General features: G+C 45.5%; 1 protein-coding gene across 1 annotated transcript in view; it reads right to left on the reverse strand.

The window, feature by feature from the left end:
* NEURL1 (neuralized E3 ubiquitin protein ligase 1) overlaps nucleotides 1-23,277 on the reverse strand; it is a 398,530-nt gene that overhangs the window by 292,508 nt on the left and 82,745 nt on the right. The window contains exon 2 of the mRNA XM_083149287.1: nucleotides 7,111-7,295. The gene's annotated coding sequence lies outside the window, so the exon portion shown is untranslated. The remainder of the gene's footprint in view (nucleotides 1-7,110; nucleotides 7,296-23,277) is intronic.

The raw sequence follows: 23,277 nt of genomic DNA on the forward strand, positions 1-23,277 counted from the left end.
ACCAGATTGGCTTCTAGTTTTGTCTATTATATTGTCCATAAATGATTTTAATTGGTTCTGGACCACCAATCCGTGGCACCCCTACAAGTGTTCTGTGGCACCCCAGGGTTCCTTGGCACACAGTTTGGGAACCTCTGATATAATGGATTAACATCACTGGGGTGCCCATGGGTGAGGATGACGGGGGATCTGAGCTCTTCTCCTCAGCAGCGCTATCATTAAGTCAGCTTAATCTTTTTGTGGATGATTGGGGTTAAGTGTTTTTTTTTCCTGTTGGGGCCAATTTGCGTGTGTGTGTTTTTTTATGTGGCGGGGGCGGGTGCAAGGTACAAAACTGGGGTGTAAAGTAGTCATTTCCTACAAGGCCACAACCAATTTTTTTCAGCATGCGCAAAGGTTCTGACATCTACTTCCCAAAAGTTATGGTATGATACATTTTGAAAATATCCAGGGCAAGGAAGGAAGTATTGGTGGGGATTTTTGTTCACAATGGGAGCCATAATGGCTAGAAACTGCCCAGCATGCACTCCTACAAATGGTATTGTTACCATGAGTCTCATTATTGCAATACAAAGCGACTGAGGCCCAGCAGGGAACCCTCTCTTGCGGCGCAATGCGACCGTTTGTGCAGGTTCATTTAGATTTCCATCAAAGAAAAATACTGGTACTTTTGAAGGTGCAAATAAAATATAATTTTGTATAGTGAGAGTCTGAAAACTACATACAGGATGGAAATGTGCTAAGGGGCACACAGCCATGTCATCTCTGCAAGAGCACAACCAGTAAGCAAATGATCCTGCAGACAGCTCCTCACAGGGAATTAGTACATCTGACCTTTTCATGGTGATTCTCCCAGATGCTTCTGCACAGCTTCTGGGCCAGATTCTCTAAGCTTCAAAAGTGATAAATTGGAGAGTGATAAACAGCCAGCCAATCAGCTCCTGTCTGATATTTTTCAAACTCAGTCTGTGACATGACAGGTAGTAGCTGATTGGCTGGCTGTTTATCACTCTCCAATTTATCACTTTTGAAGCTGAGAGAATCTAGCCCTCTGTATGGCCACTCTTCTAGCAGCAGGTCACCGGTGAGGGGTTTTAGAGGATATGAGGCATCTATGCACCAAAGCTAAACTATTTTATATTACATTTATGTATGGGTGGAAATAGAGTACTATATGTAGGTTATGCTTGCCTACCCTCCCGGAACTGCTGGGAGGCTTCTGAAAATTAGATGGCCTTCCTAGCCCCTGGGAACCAAGTCTCCAATTCTCTCACCCATTGTGGTTATAAAGCAGGGAGAAGTTGCTGTCCAGCCAAAATCCTCATTCTGCGTAGTGGCCATTACACATTACCGTCCATGTAGCGGAAAGATAAAGGGTAGTAACTGCACCAGAAAGTAGCCAGGTAAGTAAATAAAGGTGGGTACATTTAATCAATAAAATAAAAATATACATATGAATCACATGAATAATGAATAGTCACCCATGAGGACATGGATCCACTTGTTTATATGAGTCTGTTCCGATGGTGCCCTGATGATGGATGGATGCCTCCATTTGCCACCATATTGGAATAGACAACTATTCCATTCATCCACTACACATGTGACCGGACCAGCCCTGATTGCTACTCGTCTGCCTCCTGTGGTATACTGCTATCCCTTGGAAAGACAACTCATTCCTATCCGGCTAGTGCAGACCATCTCATGCCATCAGTGACGGTAACTTGCCGGAAATTAATTTGTTTCAACTGGTTGCTGTACCTCAACTTCGCCATGTATGGCGGTAATCCTGTGAGGAAGAAAAGGGAGCGCCATCCCCTCTACAGCGACAGTTACCATACCACTCAATGGGGCAGATGTGGGATAATGGGATAACAGAACAGGGTGACCCAAGGGCCACGTAGGAACGCTGGGATATTTACACTAGTAGAATAATTCAGTAAATATCACTTTAATACCAGGCAAGACTGCAGCCGCTTTTACAAAGGATGTGTATCCTTTTGGATATAGAAAGAAAAAAAGGAAAAGTGACTTGGGCCAATTCAGGTCGCTGTCACTTTAAGAAGCGCAGTCTTGTCAGGACAAATAATTAGTCATTCAAGGCTAATAGTAATATTAGCGACAATTGTAAAATCGGGTCCATCGCATGCCATTATAATGGCAAGCGATGGACCCAATTTTACAATTGTCGGGAAAGCTGTAAAACAGCCCGAAATTGGGTCGGTCGGGTCCCATCGCATACCTTAACTTAAGGTATGCGATGGGACCCGATGGGCGCCGTGCTAGGAAACAAGTACCGCATTTGCTTATGTGAATGAACCAGAATCAGGGCCCAGGTGTGTACCCTGCACTGCTCATTAGTATCAGGGTCAGACCAAGCACTATAAACTCACCACTAACTCTATCGTTCTAACCAGAATCTTAGGACTTCCCACTCTCTCATTCCTTGTCCGCTGTCTCATGAGTGAACAGACAAGTGAACAGCAGAAGTGGTACTCTCCTGAAAGTGCACATGGTTTTGTCCATTTAAGAAGGAATTTGCCTTTGCAAGTGAACCAGAATAAAGGCCTAAGTCCAGGGCTATGTACAGGCTGCATGCAGTGGTGAAATCATTCCACGGTGAGTGAGCTGCGACTAGATAAAGCTATTTGCCGGGCTGCAACATATTTGCTGCCAATTCGCAGGCTTGCAAAGGGTGGGATTATATCGTTTTCTCCTCTAGGGAGCTTGTTGCTTGTCTGCACACCAATTGTTTTATTCAATGATTTAGAAGGACCCCAATTTTAATTATAGAGTGGTGGGGGTGTTGTTCCTCACAGTCGGTTTGTACAGGAAAAAGAAAGAGGGGACTGTTTGGTGGGGAACGCACTGGTAGTAAATTGTATAGTAAAATATAACTTTTAATAGTTTATTTAATATTTCTACTTTGCACCTTGATAAAGGGGCCACATGGCCTTGAAACGTTGGCTTTAACACTGCCTGGTGTCTTTGTTATGAGTGCCGCCGCCCCTATACCACGATATATATATATATATATATATATATATATATATATATATATCTAGAACAAGGAAAATAGAAGAGGGCGCTTCATGGTGCATTAAAAGAGTTTAATAAGGATCCAACAATAAAACTTTTAATCCACAGTAAAAGCAATTGCTCGTACCAAATGAATAAGCGCTGTGGGCTGGTTACCACAAGGCATATAACATTAACCACAAAGGCAATATCAGCTCACTGTTCACCGGCAGGCAGGTAGAAGGCTCCTGGACGCTACACCTCACACACGCTGGATTGCGCTGGACGTAGTAGGAGGACCACGGAGACACCGACACAGGCTTGAAGCGAAGAAACAGCGAGGACGGGCAGAGAGTCACAAGCCACACCCTGACGCGTTTCGTCACTGGGACTTCGTCAGATATATATATATATATATATATAGCACACATATTGCGCAGTGCTTATCAGCGAATAGTTAAACATCACATCAGTCCCTGCCCAACTATCTCCTGTATGTCCAAGCTGAGAGAATACAAAGCTGAGCATTTATCAGCATTCAGGGTAATTAAACCATCAGCTATCTGTAAAAAGTAGAGGTACACCGTAGTGTTATGTACTGCCTCACTTCGTGCATTGCTAGAAGGCTCAAATATAATAATACTTCAATTTACTACATAGATGATCCTATTCCCTACGTATTTCTTCCCAGTTTATGGCATGCAACAGCTGGAGGAAATTCCCTGTATTGCCTATAGAGGTTCATGTATCTACTGTATGTGCCAGACAAAAGGTTCTGTCACACCTAAAAATAAGTCAAAGGAAACCTGTCTGACAGACACACTTGCCTAGAAACCTTCAGTGGTTTAATCTTAATTACTTAATTAACTAGAGCAGCAAATGCTATCGTTCAACAACAGTGAACTCTGTGGAAGTTAACGTTACATTTTACCTTAATTAGTAACTTCCTCCCTAAGCATGATTCCCCGTAGAACAGTTCAACCACTAGTATCGTCTGTACAACAGACGGCAAGTGACGCCAGAGCAAGGGCTGAGACTCACTGGAGGTTATCAGAAGCACTGCTGCCACTCAGAAATGAAATTTGTCTTTCCAGGGAAAGAGATTTCATTCTTGATGTAAATTACCTTTACGTCAAAGCTTCGTCCATGATGTCTAATGTTTTGCAGGATTGTAGTCTGTAACGAACGTACAGTACTGCAGTGTTTTCCACATAAAGCAGAAACAGATCAGGTGATTATTACTATATTTTACAGAATTTTTTTTTACAACTTTATTTATTTATTTACAGTTTCTCATATAGCGCAACAGATTCCGTTGCACTATACAATTGTAGACAGTGATAAAACAAACTGGGTAACAACAGACAGACTTGGAGGTAAGAGGGCCCTGCTGCAAGCTTACAATCTATAGGGATATAGGAGGGAAACACAAGGACAGGCACCAGTAATAGCATAGCAGTCTCACCAAGTTACAAGTCCAGAAGGGAAGCTATATAACACATAAGTGCCTCAGAGGGTAATGCGTGTAGAACTTAAATATGATAGGCTTGCCTGAAAAGGTGAGTTTTCAGGGAATGCTTGAAGGTTGGGAGGCTATTGGAGAGTCTAATAATATGAGATAATATGAATGGCACCAAAAAAATGATATTTCAGGAGGGATTGTAATTATTGTTCCCCTTCCGAGTCCCATAGGAAATATATTCATACCTACTCTCCCAGATTGGCCAGTAGGCTTCTTAAAATTGTGTGTCTCTCCCAGGCCCTAGAAAGAATTGGTAAGTCTCCTGGATGATACCCCACAAGCAAACATCAACATTAGCACCTGCACATATCCCCCGTTGAAGGAAGGGCCCAATGATGCAACTCGTGCTAAATCCTATCATCATGGCCCCACAATGGAATAGGTGGGGGGACAGGGCCGCAATGATGCCCATTTTGCACGATTGTGCCAGCCGGTATGCCACCCCTAATGCCGACCAGGGAAGGCAGTCGGTAAGTATGAACTAATTGCTGGTAACCTGGTATTGGTTTCTTTAATATCTCCAGACTTGACCCTTCTGGTATTTCTGGTACCTATGTTGCCTAATGGATGAGCTGGCTGCATACACTTACCTTTCATAGCCTATACTCACCTGCAAATGAAAGTAGCCAGGATGCATAAGGTTTAGATCAGGGGTGGCCAACCCATATGAGACAAAGAGCCCAATTTTTTTTTTCTGTTAAGACAAAGAGCCGCAACCATTGAAAAATGGGCGTGGTCTAGCTCCCAGAAGGCCAAGCCCCATTTTTAAATAGGTAGTGGCTTAGAATGACATCAGGACACATGGGCTGAGGCCCAAAATGGCGTTGACCAAATAAACATCACGTGTGAAATAAGTCATAGAGAGACACTTTGTACAGCATTATATATTGGTGCACCTGATTACATGTGCATGGAAGCAGGCACCCAGACGAGTATATAGATCTTGACAGCAGTAACAGAGAGTGCCGGCCCATCGACATATATATCTATCAGGGCCCTGGAACCCCGACCACTGCAGATTACTTAATTTGGTGCCCCCACAGTAAACGTGATATATAAAACCAGGGTGCGCACTCAGACTGTAGAAATAATTGAGACTCACTCCCCCCCACGGACCCCCACAATACACACACACAAACACACACCTCTAGCAAATTGCAGAAGGGCTCAGGATGGCAGCAGCCTGAGGCGGTGAAGGAGCCAGAGCAGGAGGGATCAAAGCGGCATGCTACGCACTGCGCAGTGACTAACATGGCGCCGGGCACACTACCACCTAGCGCGACTGCGCATGCGCAGGCTCACGGTGGCCGCGGCTCATCACACTATCTGCAGCACATAAAAGGGAGGGCCTGAGCCTGCGCTGCAGAGCCGCACATAACAGGTAAGGAACCGCAGAGATGCACATGACAGGGAGGTAGCCGCTGAGCCGCACATGAGGCAGTGAAGAGCCGCATGCGGCTCGCGAGCCGCGGGTTGGCCACCGCTGGTTTAGAGCAATGTCCATGAGCTGCAATGATCCCTTGAGGAACTTGCTTTACTCAGAATTTATTTTAAACACATTGAATACAGATTTGTGAGACAGTTATACTGCTTTATTACCAGTTATTTATATAACACACATATATTCCGCAGCATAGAGAATAGTTGAACATTCATTAGTCCCTACCGCATTGGAGCTTAAACTCTATATTCCCTACCACATATACACGAACACACAGACATTCTAGGGTTAATTTTGTTTGGAGCCATTTAACCTACCAGTATATTTTTGGATTGTGGGAGGAAACCGTAGAACCCGGAGGAAACCCACGCAAGTAGGGGGAGAATATACAAACTCTGCATGGTGCAGTAGCGCATGCGGGGGGGGGGGGGGGGTTCTGAGTACCCATGGGTACAAGAATTTTAAAAATCGGCCCTTGGGAACCGGAGATATCTGACTTCAAAGCAGTGGTCCCCATCCAAGCCTGTTAATTGCTCTTCCCAGTCAGATATTTCAGGTTCTTTCTGACTTAGAGTTTTTCTGAGGGTATATTCCAAAAGCTGGGACTCTTCCCCTTTGATGGACATTATTAGCTTGTCTCTACTGTGCCCAGAACCAAAGATATCAGCCTTCCAGCAGCTGGTTACTGCTCCAGCTTCACACACCTGGTATGTAGTTTTATATACTCATTGGCAGATTGCTCTGCTTCCTGAACTCTGATTCCCTAGTCCCCAATACCATTTGGTAGGTGATTAAAATCTAAAAAATCTATTTCCGGGAACTGGAGATATCTGCAGTCAAGCAAGCTGTCCTCCGACCAGAAAATTATGAATAATAAGCCCACTCCACTATACACCCCTCCTCTGCATATTAAACATCCTCTACCACCCTGGAAGTTATGTATCAGGGTCCCTTCATTCAGCCCAATGCCCCCTTCTCCAACCTCATCTCCCACCATCTGTGCTCCTGATTGGCCACTAGGCGGCCAATAGAAATCATTCTGAGGAGAGGCGCCGAGTATGAAATATCTCAGCATCTCTCCTCAGTGCGATGCGGACAGTGCGGGGACCGGCGACAGCATGAAGATTACCTGGACTACGGCGGACCAAGACAAGACATCTTCAGCACAGGACCAGGTGAGTAGGATTTCCTTCCACAGCTCCAACATGGATTTCTTCGGACCCGGACACCGCCATGGACCTGGAGGACGACACGGACCGCCGACACGGACCTGGAGGACGACACAGAACACCGGACACCAGGACAGAGGGCTACCTACGGGATCAAGAAAGGTAAGTATCAGTATGTGTGTAATGTATGTATTAAACTTTTATTTTCATTGTGTCAGTGTGTGTTTATTGTACTATTTTTTTAACTGTGGAACTACAAGTGCCAGTGGGCCCTTTAATGCCCAGCAGGCTGGGACTTGTGGTTCTCCAAGTCCCAGCTTGCTGGCACTTGTAGTGCCACAGTAAAAAACAATAGTTTTATCTTTTTTTTACACCATAATCAGCCCGATGCCCACCGCCCAGGGGCATCGGGGACAGTACCAGGCTTCAGCCTGGTCAGGTAAGTCCTGGAGGAGGGGGACCCCTTTATTGGGGGGTCCCCACTCCCCCAGGGCCCCTGGCCAGGCTGACTGGTCGGTAGGGTTAATGCTTTGGCCGGGGGGACTTGCATAAAAAGTCTCCCCCCGGGGCTGGTTTTGCCTAGGGCTGGTTCTTAAAATACGGGGGACCCCCAGTCATTTTGTCCCCCGTATTTTGGGAACCAGCCCCAGAGCAGGTGCCTGGGGCTGGTTGTTAAAAATCAGGGAACCCCTATTTGTCGGGTTCCCTGATTTTTAATTACCGGCTCCAGGCTCCGTCAGCCTGGTACAAGAAAAAGACTGCCCTAGGGCGGTCAGAGGGCGCTGTTATGGGATGTCAGTCAAATGCAGCAGCTACTTAATAGGGGCTGAGTGGGTCCCCAAAAGGTAGATACAAAGAAGAAAAAATAAAGTAGCGCTTGCCAATGAGGAAAATCAATATAAAAATTTATTATACGTAATTGTAACAATAATTATATCAATATAATAGAAATACACAATAAAATATATAAATAAAAGCTCAAGCCCTCAGTGAATGCCACTTTTGTGGGATGTTAATAGGATCCGTCCTATATGTGCCGTGGAGTGGGTAACTGAATGGGGACCCAACAAAGTTCTTTTTGAACTGAAATGGTATATGAGGTCTCCAATTGGGAAAGAGTCAGCGAATTTTAGAAGATAAAGATAATTACCACTGATTGTCCCTTGGGAGTCTTGTGTCCATTTAGGACTGCTGAAGAGGCTGTGATCTCCGTGTGGGGTTTGTGGATATATCTTCTCCGCTTGGTAATAGCAAATATGGAGCCAGGTGGTGGGTCTCAAAGTGAAGATTTTTTTCCCCTCCAAGAATAAAGGTGGTCAACGGCTGGTTGGATCCAAATAGCGCAGTGTGGCAATAACAGTGAGGGGCCAATATGAGCAAGCAGCTTCCAACGCGTTTCACTGTCTCTAGGGACAGCTTTGTCAAGGATATGCTGCTAACAGTCCTTAGCTGGTATAAATACCCTCAAAGGACTGTTAGCAGCATATCCTTGACAAAGCTGTCCCTAGAGACAGTGAAACGCGTTGGAAGCTGCTTGCTCATATTGGCCCCTCACTGTTATTGCCACACTGCGCTATTTGGATCCAACCAGCCGTTGACCACCTTTATTCTTGGAGGGGAAAAAAATCTTCACTTTGAGACCCACCACCTGGCTCCATATTTGCTATTACCAAGCGGAGAAGATATATCCACAAACCCCACACGGAGATCACAGCCTCTTCAGCAGTCCTAAATGGACACAAGACTCCCAAGGGACAATCAGTGGTAATTATCTTTATCTTCTAAAATTCGCTGACTCTTTCCCAATTGGAGACCTCATATACCATTTCAGTTCAAAAAGAACTTTGTTGGGTCCCCATTCAGTTACCCACTCCACGGCACATATAGGACGGATCCTATTAACATCCCACAAAAGTGGCATTCACTGAGGGCTTGAGCTTTTATTTATATATTTTATTGTGGCCCATTATCAAAACAAGAGACCCATGCTGTGTTACACCAAGGGCAAAAGTATAAAAGATATGGTTCACAATGATGTCACAGGGTTCATGGCTGCGGGCAACACCACGGGTAACTTTCTCAGCAGAGCACCGGGGTGCTACAGATGCATTAAATGCACCACATGTCAACATATGGACATAGGAACCCATTTCACACACCCGAAGACCCAGCAAAAATTCCCCATCAGACAGGTCCTAACTTGTACCTCAACCCATATCATATACGTGATCACTTGCCCTGCAAGTTGACTTATGTGGGGAAAACCATCAGAACAATGAGGGAACGCATGGCCCTACACCGCTCGGCTATCAGCCAAGCATTAACGGTTAAGGGCAACGAACAACCCGTGGCGAAGCATTTTGCACAGGAGAAACACAAACTATGCGATCTGAGACATATGGCAGTGGACCACATCCCGGAGAGCCTACGAAGAGGTGATAGAGGTGGTAAACTACTGCGCCTTGAAACCAGATGGATCCATCGTCTAAAATTGGTGAAGCCGTGGGGACTCAATGATAGACTGCCATTAAATGTCTTCTTTTAAACAGTATTTCAGAACTAAGTCACCTAGAGTGCTGCCCTTGATACCACATCCCACCCTGTCCCCTATTTCGATGACAGGACAGGCCCCGTTCCATCCAGGACCCAGTGACCATACACAGGGCTATTTAACCCGTACTATAAGACCCAGCCCGCTTACAGGGGACTAGGTCTCCATTTGGTGTGCTTTTCTTTCTCTCCGCTACCTCTTTCTATCCCTGTGATTTTCTTCCAGTGTAGATTTATATAATATATGCATTGTATGAGATAAGCCTCTATGATAATGGCCATGGATCTGCAGGTAACCCAATTGGCGTACCTACGCCTATACAGTGTGCTTTTCTTTCCCTCCGCTTCTTCTTACTGTCCCTTTGATTTTCTTCCAGATGTATACATTCATTATATATGTAACTATGACACATGGACCCCCATAAGTGAGGGTTCATGATAGCGTGTATTCCATCCTCAAAGGATTTAACTGGCGTATCCACGCCGTATAGTGTGCTTTTCCTTCTCTCCGCTTCCTCTTACTGTCCCTTTGATTTTCTTCCCAGTGTACATGTATATGACCTATTGATCTCTTTGACAGCTACCATTTATTCCTCGCTTTAAGCGTAATCACGCCTTTATAGTGTGCTTTCTTTCCTCTCCGCTTTCTCTCACTGTCCCTTTGAATTTCTTCTTTATACAGAGTTTATGTCGACAGCACGGTAAGGTCGACACATGCATTGATGATCTTAGGCTCCATGGCAACCGCCCCTAAATCTATCGCCCTTAAGTCGGAACATCTATGATTCCAGTGAATATCCTGATCCAGTAGTTGGCTGCATTTAGTACACTATGTGACTCACGTCTTTCACTTTCCATTATAACACAATGTTAGCACTGTAACTTAGATGAACTGTGCTTGATTTTAAATGTAATTTTATATGCATATATATATTTTTTTTTTGCAATTTTCTCCACTTATGTTGTCACCCAGGCAGCGAGGGATGCCGGAGCCATAGTGCCGCCCACCGGGTCCGATTGGACAAAATTGGTAACCATGACTTCCTCTGAGCTTGCGTTCCAAAGCTCTCCTCCATCCAGCCGCAGACCATTTCCCGCCGCGTCACTTCCGGCGCTTCCGGTGCTTGCGTTCCAAGCTCCGTCCAAACGCGGCCCAGTGACTACTTCCTTTGTGTCATTTCCGGCGTTATGACCCGCTGATGGAGCAGGCCTGGCCCAGCATGTCACGCGGCCTCCTACTCACTCACCCCTATTTAAGGTAAGCACATTCTGTTTGATTTTGTTCACACACACCTTGACAAAGGGGCACTGCCCCGAAACGTTGGTTGTTTTCCACTGTTTGCCAATACAAGCTTTAAAAGACCTACGAGTGCCAGCCTTTCATTCCTTCTTCTGCATTGTCTACCGAGACGGGCACCGGGGCAGCTGACACCATTGAGCGAGTGCCGGACCGAACTACCATTATATATATATATATATATATATATATATATATATATATATATAGCAGAAGCAAGGTGGCACTCGGAGACGGAAATTCAATCAAAGTGCTGCTTTATTGCAGAAATAGGTGTATGCACCAACACAGTGTTTCGAGCCTTGGCTCGTCGTCAGGGTACAACCAAACAGTAGTACATGTGCACAATAAATACCCCTTAGGGACCCACCCCTCAATACAATAATCATACTCACCTGTGTCCGTCCACCTGCCGCGTCCACGCTGTAAGCGCCGATTGCCTGATGGCATCAGTGCACTTCCGGGTCGCGTCAAATGCCGCGTCATTAATCCCGGGCGCTACTTCATGACATCAGCGCTGTCAGCCAAAACATATGCGTGGAACGCGTCCGGGACTTTCACAGGGCATAAGGTTGCCATAGCAACTGAAACAGAATGTAAATAAATGGTGAAAAACGTGATTATAAGGGATCGACAATACATTTAAAATTTACAGACAAAACATGAAACATTTAAACATTGTGCTGCATCGTCACAACAACCTTAATAATAATATGATACATTGCGTATTCTGCAAATAAAGTGATATTATACATTGAGAAGGCTACAAGAAACTATGCAGCCCATGCTGCTCATTGAGTCCCCTCGGTGATAGGGTATCAAGAACAAATATCCAGCGGGCTTCCGCTTGAAGAAGGAGTCTACCCCTATTTCCACCCCGCGCTGGCAAAGGCACATGGTCAATAATTTTTGATCTCAGGCTAGCAACACTGTGTCCCATAAGAACACAGTGTCTAGCCACTGGCTGATCACTAGTGCCACTAGACAAGGCCTGTCTGATGGCATAGCGATGATTCGCCATTCTCTCTTTGAACTGACATTCTGTCTTGCCCACAACTACCATTATATATATATATATATATATATATATATATATATATAGCAGAAGCAAGGTGGCACTCGGAGACGGAAATTCAATCAAAGTGCTGCTTTATTGCAGAAATAGGTGTATGCACCAACACAGTGTTTCGAGCCTTGGCTCGTCGTCAGGGTACAACCAAACAGTAGTACATGTGCACAATAAATACCCCTTAGGGACCCACCCCTCAATACAATAATCATACTCACCTGTGTCCGTCCACCTGCCGCGTCCACGCTGTAAGCGCCGATTGCCTGATGGCATCAGTGCACTTCCGGGTCGCGTCAAATGCCGCGTCATTAATCCCGGGCGCTACTTCATGACATCAGCGCTGTCAGCCAAAACATATGCGTGGAACGCGTCCGGGACTTTCACAGGGCATAAGGTTGCCATAGCAACTGAAACAGAATGTAAATAAATGGTGAAAAACGTGATTATAAGGGATCGACAATACATTTAAAATTTACAGACAAAACATGAAACATTTAAACATTGTGCTGCATCGTCACAACAACCTTAATAATAATATGATACATTGCGTATTCTGCAAATAAAGTGATATTATACATTGAGAAGGCTACAAGAAACTATGCAGCCCATGCTGCTCATTGAGTCCCCTCGGTGATAGGGTATCAAGAACAAATATCCAGCGGGCTTCCGCTTGAAGAAGGAGTCTACCCCTATTTCCACCCCGCGCTGGCAAAGGCACATGGTCAATAATTTTTGATCTCAGGCTAGCAACACTGTGTCCCATAAGAACACAGTGTCTAGCCACTGGCTGATCACTAGTGCCACTAGACAAGGCCTGTCTGATGGCATAGCGATGATTCGCCATTCTCTCTTTGAACTGACATTCTGTCTTGCCCACATAGTAGAGCCCACATGGACAAGACAGAACGTAAACAACGTATTTGGTGGAGCAGGTAACGGCAAATTTAATAGGTATTTTTCTACCGGTATGGGGATGACTGATGAAGTTGCCCACAAGCAGAGCCCTGCAAGTGGTACATCCCACACATCTGTAACAGCCAGCCTGTCTGGTCAAAAAATGCACAGGTGCTGCCTTTTTAGTCAATTCACTTATATCTAGTTTAACCAACATATCATTTAGGTTCCTCGATCTTTTATAAGCAGGCATAATTTGCATCTTATTCAAGCCAACTAGAGATTTATCAGACGTGATTAATGGCCAATATTGTTTAACTTGTTTTGTGACCTCTGGGCTATCAACCGCATATTGATTAACCCAGGGTAATTTATCTTGTGCTTTGATGTTTGTCACAGTAGGATTTAAAACCACTTCCCTGGGGGTCTCCAAAACTTTCTTTTTAACCATATCAAGATCTTTCTTTCTATAACCACGTTGCTCGAATTTGTCCTGCATTAAATTGAGGTCAGTCACAGTTTGTTCTGGGTCACTAGTAATACGCCTTACTCTCAACATTTGAGAAAAGGGTAGACCTTTACGCAAAGGTAACGGATGGCAGCTCTCATGTCGCAACAATGTGTTGCGATCCGTCTCCTTTACGTATATGGATGTGGACAATTTATTGTCAACCAAGGTCATCTTTACATCCAAAAAGTTGACCGTATGTGTACTGATAGAGAAAGTGAATTTGACCGGGCTAGCAGAGGCATTATGTTGTTCAAACAGCTGTATCAATGAACTCTCCGACCCCCCCCCCCAAAAGATCAGGAGGTCGTCGATGTACCTCAAATATAACAATACTTCACCTTTCATTGGGCCATCCAAAAGTAATTTGTTATCAATATCACACATATAGGCATTAGCGTACGATGGGGCCACTGGGGACCCCATCGCACAGCCTAAGCGCTGTCTAAACATCTGGCCATCAAAGGTGAAGTAATTTCTATTGAGAGTAAGGGACAACAGTTGCATAAAAAATTCGATAGAGGGACCAGTATAACATGGGTTGCCGTGTAACAAGTTGCGGGTGGCCTCCATCCCCTCCTGATGGGGGATGCACGTATAGAGGCTTGTTACATCGGCGCTGCAAAGCAGCATGTCATCTGGCCAGTTGGCTACCTCCTGTAATTTCTTAATAAGCATATTGGTATCCTTGAGATATGCAGCAGTTTGCTGAACGCAAGGATTCAAATATGCATCCAAATAGGTAGACACAGGGTGATACAGTGACCCCCTGGCAGAGATTATAGGCCTACCAGAGGGATCCACCAATCCCTTATGCACCTTGGGTAAGGTGTAAAATAAAGGTGTTATAGGGAATGAGGTCTGTAACGCACTACAAACATTTTCAGAAATCACACCTGTGTTAAATGCAACATTTAAGATACCATCTAACTCCGCCTTAAATCCCACGGAGGGGTCATGCTGTAAGCTGTCATAAATCGATACATCAGACAATTGACGTTGACATTCAGAAATATATTTGCTCAAATCCTGCACCACTACAGAGCCCCCCTTATCTGCCTTGCGTATAACAATGTCAGATCTATCACATAGAGCCCGCAAGGCAGTCCTTTCAGCCACAGACAGATTATGGGACAAGGGCACCCCAGACAGTTCAGTGTCCGCTGATGCCTCCATCATCCTAGTAAAGGCCTTGACAGAAGGGTTGTGGGTTTGGGGGTCAAAAGAAGAACGGGGTAATAGCCTTTTGAGCTGGGCTGGAATCTCAGGGGGAGTATCACTTCTAGAATCTTGTTGGCCAAAATGTTCTTTCAATCTCAGTGAACGGCCAAATCTAAAACAATCCACCCGCCATTGAAACTTGTCACGTGAAGCAGAAGGTACAAAAGATAAACCCTTGGACAGTACCTCAATCTCCATAGGGTCCAAGGGAGTGGAGGACAAGTTGAAAACCAAGTCTTTGGTCATCTTGCGGCACGCCGCCCTCCTTTGCCTTTCGCTTTGTTGGCCTCGCCGCGTCCTGCCCCTCGACCGCGGCCAGCTGGAGGCTTGAGGGAAGCACGGGTAATTGCCCCTAAAGGGTGGGCATTGCTGGAGGTAGATGGTGTTTGCATGTCGTTTTCACTAGCAGACGTGCTAGTGCCCTCATAATCAGTGTAGTATTGTTTTCTTGGGCGTCTCTCATACGGCTTTTTTCCCCCTTGGGGTCTCTCCGTGCTAAGCCACTGGTACACTCTATTTTGCTCGTAATCAAGTGATACTTTACGGCGTTTTTCACGTTTAAAGCGCTGCAAGTCCTTGCGATATTGTTCAACTTGTTTCTCCAACTTGGAGCACCAATCATTTTGTGAATCCTCACTTAGACAGTTTTTGTGTGCAGTCTCAAAGGCGGACAGCTTGTTCTTGATCACCGCCAGTTCCTTAGTTGCTTCATCAACAACTAATAATACAAGGTCCATGGAACACTTGTTTAAAATGCTGACCCACTTTTTGCAAAAGGCCACACTTTGGCGGCCAATTGTGGGAGCGTTCCTGACCCGAAAGCCTCGGGGGATTTGCTTGTCCCTATAATAGTCAGCCAGTGTGGAGGCATGCATGGTGTAATCAATTTCTCTCTTTTTGAGAAGAAACCAGTCTCTGTACAGCTCTTCATTGTCAGCAATGGTAACATTTGCTGTGCATCCAGCAGCCTGTAATATAGCATCCACCTCCACATCAGAATAACTAAAAAAATCTCCGGTATCAACCTGGGAGAAATTCACACCTGGAATCGGGGTATCCATGGCATCAGGTATAAGACACACAGCTTCCTCATTGGGACCAGCAGTCCTTAAAGCGATGCAGCAAATGGGTAGGTACTCCCCTCCGGGTGAAACAATCGACAGGTGGGTGCCTTGATATGGTGTCAGGATCAGCTCGCCACTGCTCATCCAAACCAAATACAGGTAATAGAGTAGATCCGGCACTCCACGTTATACACAGTAGGCAGCTTGCCCCGGTGCCTTCCACAAACCAGTCGGTCCTCAATATAGCAGAAGCAAGGTGGCACTCGGAGACGGAAATTCAATCAAAGTGCTGCTTTATTGCAGAAATAGGTGTATGCACCAACACAGTGTTTCGAGCCTTGGCTCGTCGTCAGGGTACAACCAAACAGTAGTACATGTGCACAATAAATACCCCTTAGGGACCCACCCCTCAATACAATAATCATACTCACCTGTGTCCGTCCACCTGCCGCGTCCACGCTGTAAGCGCCGATTGCCTGATGGCATCAGTGCACTTCCGGGTCGCGTCAAATGCCGCGTCATTAATCCCGGGCGCTACTTCATGACATCAGCGCTGTCAGCCAATACATATGCGTGGAACGCGTCCGGGACTTTCACAGGGCATAAGGTTGCCATAGCAACTGAAACAGAATGTAAATAAATAGTGAAAAACGTGATTATAACTGCTGCATATCTCAAGGATACCAATAAGCTTATTAAGAAATTACAGGAGGTAGCCAACTGGCCAGATGACATGCTGCTTTGCAGCGCCGATGTAACAAGCCTCTATACGTGCATCCCCCATCAGGAGGGGATGGAGGCCACCCGCAACTTGTTACACGGCAACCCATGTTATACTGGTCCCTCTATCGAATTTTTTATGCAACTGTTGTCCCTTACTCTCAATAGAAATTACTTCACCTTTGATGGCCAGATGTTTAGACAGTGCTTAGGCTGTGCGATGGGGTCCCCAGTGGCCCCATCGTACGCTAATGCCTAAATGTGTGATATTGATAACAAATTATTTTTGGATGGCCCGATGAAAGGTGAAGTATTGTTATATTTGAGGTACATCGACGACCTCCTGATCTTTTGGGGGGGGTCGGAGAGTTCATTGATACAGCTGTTTGAACAACATAATGCCTCTGCTAGCCCGGTCAAATTCACTTTCTCTATCAGTACACATACGGTCAACTTTTTGGATGTAAAGATGACCTTGGTTGACAATAAATTGTCCACATCCATATACGTAAAGGAGACGGATCGCAACACATTGTTGCGACATGAGAGCTGCCATCCGTTACCTTTGCGTAAAGGTCTACCCTTTTCTCAAATGTTGAGAGTAAGGCGTATTACTAGTGACCCAGAACAAACTGTGACTGACCTCAATTTAATGCAGGACAAATTCGAGCAACGTGGTTATAGAAAGAAAGATCTTGATATGGTTAAAAAGAAAGTTTTGGAGACCCCCAGGGAAGTGGTTTTAAATCCTACTGTGACAAACATCAAAGCACAAGATAAATTACCCTGGGTTAATCAATATGCGGTTGATAGCCCAGAGGTCACAAAACAAGTTAAACAATATTGGCCATTAATCACGTCTGATAAATCTCTAGTTGGCTTGAATAAGATGCAAATTATGCCTGCTTATAAAAGATCGAGGAACCTAAATGATATGTTGGTTAAACTAGATATAAGTGAATTGACTAAAAAGGCAGCACCTGTGCATTTTTTGACCAGACAGGCTGGCTGTTACAGATGTGTGGGATGTACCACTTGCAGGGCTCTGCTTGTGGGCAACTTCATCAGTCATCCCCATACCGGTAGAAAAATACCTATTAAATTTGCCGTTACCTGCTCCACCAAATACGTTGTTTACGTTCTGTCTTGTCCATGTGGGGTCTACTATGTGGGCAAGACAGAATGTCAGTTCAAAGAGAGAATGGCAAATCATCGCTATGCCATCAGACAGGCCTTGTCTAGTGGCACTAGTGATCAGCCAGTGGCTAGACACTGTGTTCTTATGGGACACAGTGTTGCTAGCCTGAGATCAAAAATTATTGACCATGTGCCTTTGCCAGCGCGGGGTGGAAATAGGGGTAGACTCCTTCTTCAAGCGGAAGCCCGCTGGATATTTGTTCTTGATACCCTATCACCGAGGGGACTCAATGAGCAGCATGGGCTGCATAGTTTCTTGTAGCCTTCTCAATGTATAATATCACTTTATTTGCAGAATACGCAATGTATCATATTATTATTAAGGTTGTTGTGACGATGCAGCACAATGTTTAAATGTTTCATGTTTTGTCTGTAAATTTTAAATGTATTGTCGATCCCTTATAATCACGTTTTTCACTATTTATTTACATTCTGTTTCAGTTGCTATGGCAACCTTATGCCCTGTGAAAGTCCCGGACGCGTTCCACGCATATGTATTGGCTGACAGCGCTGATGTCATGAAGTAGCGCCCGGGATTAATGACGCGGCATTTGACGCGACCCGGAAGTGCACTGATGCCATCAGGCAATCGGCGCTTACAGCGTGGACGCGGCAGGTGGACGGACACAGGTGAGTATGATTATTGTATTGAGGGGTGGGTCCCTAAGGGGTATTTATTGTGCACATGTACTACTGTTTGGTTGTACCCTGACAACGAGCCAAGGCTCGAAACACTGTGTTGGTGCATACACCTATTTCTGCAATAAAGCAGCACTTTGATTGAATTTCCGTCTCCGAGTGCCACCTTGCTTCTGCTATATTGAGGACCGACTGGTTTGTGGAAGGCACCGGGGCAAGCTGCCTACTGTGTATAACGTGGAGTGCCGGATCTACTCTATTACATATATATATATATATATATATATATTATTATTATAATACATATATGATATACATTTGGTCTATCTATAATTCTTTAACTAACCCGGCATATACTGGGTCACTTAAGTGTCCATCTCCGTGCTTTGCTCCGCCCCTCTGGAAACCCCCTTCTGAAAATCCTGCGTTTGCCCCTGCGGTGAGAATTGAACCTATGACCTCAGTGCTGTTAGGCAGTACTGCTAACCATTACATAGTCCGAGCTGCCCATAATGCCTACTGTACATGCCCATATCAAATCTTCTAAATACTTAGCTCTCTATTTCTCTCCTTATATCCAGTCCCTGTCATCTACATCTCTGCAAGATTTCCAAGATCCACCTGTTTCTTACTTTGTGGGAGTCATTGAAATCCTTATCCTTGCCTAATGTAATGGCTTCATTACTGTAATCTACTCTTCCTGGCCTACTGTATGTCCTGTCTTGTACTCATAAGGCAGTATTCAATGCTCCCAATTATCCGTTTTTTTCGGCGAATCAAGCTGTTTTCACTCCTTGCGATGAATCTTTTTCACTGAAAATCTGATTCACCCTATTCAATGCAAACAGTGAATACCGGCCAGTTCTCTTTTTAAGGTGAACTGGAAAGTGATTTTTTAAAATAAAGGGTTTGTTTTTTTTAGGTGTAAAAAATATCAGTAATTTTATTCTGTGAAGGGGCATTCTAATTTTATTCATGTGCTTGCAGCACATGACTATATATTTCAGTGACGTGCGGTGAGGTGAGAGATTGGTGAGGCACTGTGGCCCCATTTTTGAAATGGGATTGAGTCCCACCACCAAAGCACGATACAGCAACTCCAGCGACAGTATCCCCACAATGCCCAATTGTGAGAGCTTTGACGACTACCCCCTAAGTATGTAAAATACAGGGTATATATTTTATAGAAGTAGTGATGAAATGGACTGCTTCTATATATATACATTGTATTTTATATTCAGATGGTGTGATAGAATGAAAGAAAATCCCCCCCCCCCCCCTAATCTGTGAAAGATGGCTGCATGAGGGATTCACTAAAAACTTTCCAGATAGTGCAGCTCCCTCTGGAACCCATTCCTTCTGCCCCAACACACAGACCTCATATCACAGCATAGCTAGCCCCATCAATCATTATATACCTATGTGTGAAGGATCCTAGAAATGCTGCTGAGGTTATAGAGATAAGGGACGGGGTAGGGGCTGACCTTGTCCTGTTTAGTGCAGTCAGAATCACCACGGACAGAGACAGACTGTGCTACTGATCAGACTTCACGGAGCAGGACACAGCTGAAATACTTTGCTTGCAGGAGCCAAGGCTGTCTCACAGAAGAGGGGGAAAGCCAGTGCACAGAGAGAGGAGGAGCAGACGGGGGCAGAGTGGATTTTATTAGCCGGGACTCGGGAGAGCTCTCCTACCTCTGAACAAGTGCACTGTGCTGCTGTCTCATTCCTGTCTGTCTGACCCAGCGGTGACTTCACTGCTGTGGGCAGACTCCTGGACTCCGACTTCGGCACACCGAGGCAGCACATGGTACTTAGGAGCTGTATTATGTATCAGAGGTGATCTCCTTAACCCGCCCCTGCCCGCAACCATGACAGCGGATACAGGCTGTCAGTGTGTGACAGCCTGATCCGCTGTCCTATCACATCTGTCACAGTGACAGGGGTGTGCCTTGTATATGGGCTGAAGGCACATCCCTGTCACTAATGCAGATGTCTAGGTGCCGCTTCCCCATTGTTTTTCAATGGGTTTTGCAGCCTCTTTCTCTGCCCGTGATTAGCCCCGCCCCCCGCTGCTGATAGTTAGCAATTGTCAGCCGGAGGCACACCTCCGGCAGCCTCCCACCCTCACAACAGTGTCCCACCTAATATTTTATAGAAAAAAAAATAAAAATAATATATTTATTACACCGTATATGTGTTATAAATATCTTTGTATTTTTGTTCCTCAATTATGACAGGTGATGCACTGCCTCCCCTGCCTGCACGTCCCTGATATATTTCATCTTTTTTTTTTTTTTACAAATTAGCCAGCAGGGGGTGGGGAGCGGCTCATTAAGTATTCACTGCACACTGGTCCCGCTCATTACACATGCACGAGCGGGACCAGTGCAGCGGCTTCCTCCACAGCACCCCTGCCAGCTCTCTTCTGCTGCCTGTGTCCCCGGGAGCCTTCCTTCTCCCCCACACATTCTGGGGCAGGCAGGGAGGCTTCCATCTCCCTGCCTGCCGCCATCCCCCGGCTCCATGCGGCGGTTAAAAATCCCCATCAGGGGCAGCGAGCCCCTGAGGCATTGAATAAGGTGAGAGGGAGGGCTGGCAACGAATGCTCCAGCCCTCCGGAACCCTGCGAATTTGTAGCGAATCCTAAACAGGATTCACTGCACATTGCGATATTTGTCATTGAATACCTCCCATACAGTTTAAATTGTAGGAGGCTCCCTGTCACTCGCTGTTGCTGTGCTCAGTCTTGCCATAGTGTATAATCTGTGACATGAAATGGTCTTCCACAACACTCATATTTGTAACAGAGTTTGGCTGTTCCTCACCCAGTTTTAAGTCTCCTACACAACTGTTTCTGTTTCGGTTAATGACTGTGTTTCAACCTACATATGAAAATGATAATCATTATACCTGTTTGCTATGATTGGTTAATCATGCAAGTTACTATAATCCTACAAATCCTTGCCATTGTGCAAGTGTACCTAGCAGAAATGATTCTGTTTTGAAGGCAAAGGGTGGTCACACGAAATATTGATATGATTTCAATTTATTTTCTGTTCGTTATCTTTGCATTTTGTTAATTGATAAATAAAGGATTACACTTCTATTTTTTAAAGCATTCTTACTTTGCAGCATTTTACACAGTACTGTAATGTAGCTACCAGAAGCCCTGTGTGAGAAGACCAAATGGAGCCTATGTAATACAGATGGAGCACCTCTCAGCCAGTGCTGGGGCTTGCCAGAATGTTCCTGCTGGCGATCGCAGGCGAAGAGGCGCTCCCTCTGACTGGGTTGTGCGATCCCAGTTTTCGGGCGGCGGGGGGACGCGAACCCTGCCCATCTCCACTTCAGGATTAGGGGGGGGGGTACGGGGAGGCGGCGGGGGGCAGCGGACAGTGACAGGGAGGCGGCGGGGACTGATGGGGAGCTCCACCAGAAGGTGAGGCGCGAGCGTCTTGTGCATGCATGTCCCCTTCTGGTGGCTGGTGGGGGCTGGTGGTTGGCGATCCGACCGCCAGACCCCCCCCCCCCCCCTGAATAAGAGGGACTCCATCTGTAGACTTTATACACCTGAGAAGAATCTGATACATTCTAACCTTGTACATTTACAGGTACTTGTGTAGTATCACGGCTCCCACGATGGGCATCGTATAGGAAAAAATCGCATCGCATCGCATGCCATCGCCTGCCATCGCAGGCGATGTGATGCGATGCAATGCCATTTTTCACAGAACTCATTGACATGTGTTAAAATCATGTTAAATGCACCCCAAAGGGCATTTGTTACTGTACCACCCCCACTATGAACGCCAACCCGAAGCGTGGTGAGCCCAAGTGAGAGGTTTCTCACTTTCTGAGAATAAATCAGTGCATGACAGCCAGCCAAGTACAGAGGGGACAGCAGCTAACCAACTTCCCCCAACTAGTACCAGTGCCCTGTACCAGGGAGAGACGTGTGGGAAGTGCTCTGTACCTGAGCGCTGTAAATGTTCAAAGACATTGCCAGTAAAGAAGCCTGCCTGATGCTACAGACACCAGCATGAGTGTGTGTTTGTAGAGTACAGTCAGTCACTAGCAGCCGCTATATGAGGAGCAACTTCTCATGACAGTATACATCCGCCACCTGGTGGCCAATAAGGATATTGCAAAGACACTCATAAAGAAAAACAGTAATGAGGTCTTATCCTGTCATTGTTTTCCAACCCTCAGAACTGAGCAGCAGCCTCTATAAATTGAGACTTAAAACTTTTGTCAAATAGCGACAAAATATGTGCGGGCAAGGGGGCTGCAAAAAATCAAATAAAAATATAAAGGTGGGCTGTAAAAATATATTTATATATTTATATTAGTGAATAAATGGCCAGACCCAACCATTACTCTGTATATTTTTGTAGAGGGCACCAGGGAAGTTGTTTTTATATATAATTTATGACAGGATTTGTGGAGAATCAATTACTAGGACACCCAAATTTTCTGTAAAGCATCTCCTATGTAATGTATACCATGCACATGCTTTTAGGTCAACATGTGTCTAGGTCGACATGCAGGAAGGTCGACATGAGTCTAGGTCAACATGGGTAAGGTCAACAGGGTCATTAGGTCGACAGGGTCATTAGGTCGACATGGGTTAGGTCAACATTCAAACGGTCGACGTGGGGGTTTTTCACATTTTTTTGAGCCAACATGTGTCGACAGGCCATACCATCCAATAGGGTGTGGTGGGAGAATAAAATAGTGTGCTGAGTGTAGTGAGGCACCATGCCTGAAGCATGGCGAGCGCAGCGAGCCATGCAAGGGGATACGGTACTACATTTCAGTGTCCATGTCGACACTGTGTCGACATTCGGGACAACGCACAGATGCACAGAGGTGGGTTGAATTGCTCAGCTGTAGTTGCTGCAGGTGCACAAACCACTGGACCACCAAGACACTTTTTGTAGCAGTGGCGAGCAGGGCATGCAGCAG

This window comes from Crinia signifera, chromosome 6 (genome assembly GCF_055691185.1).
Source record: "Crinia signifera chromosome 6, ASM5569118v1, whole genome shotgun sequence".
In the NCBI taxonomy this organism is placed as follows: Eukaryota; Metazoa; Chordata; class Amphibia; order Anura; family Myobatrachidae; genus Crinia; species Crinia signifera.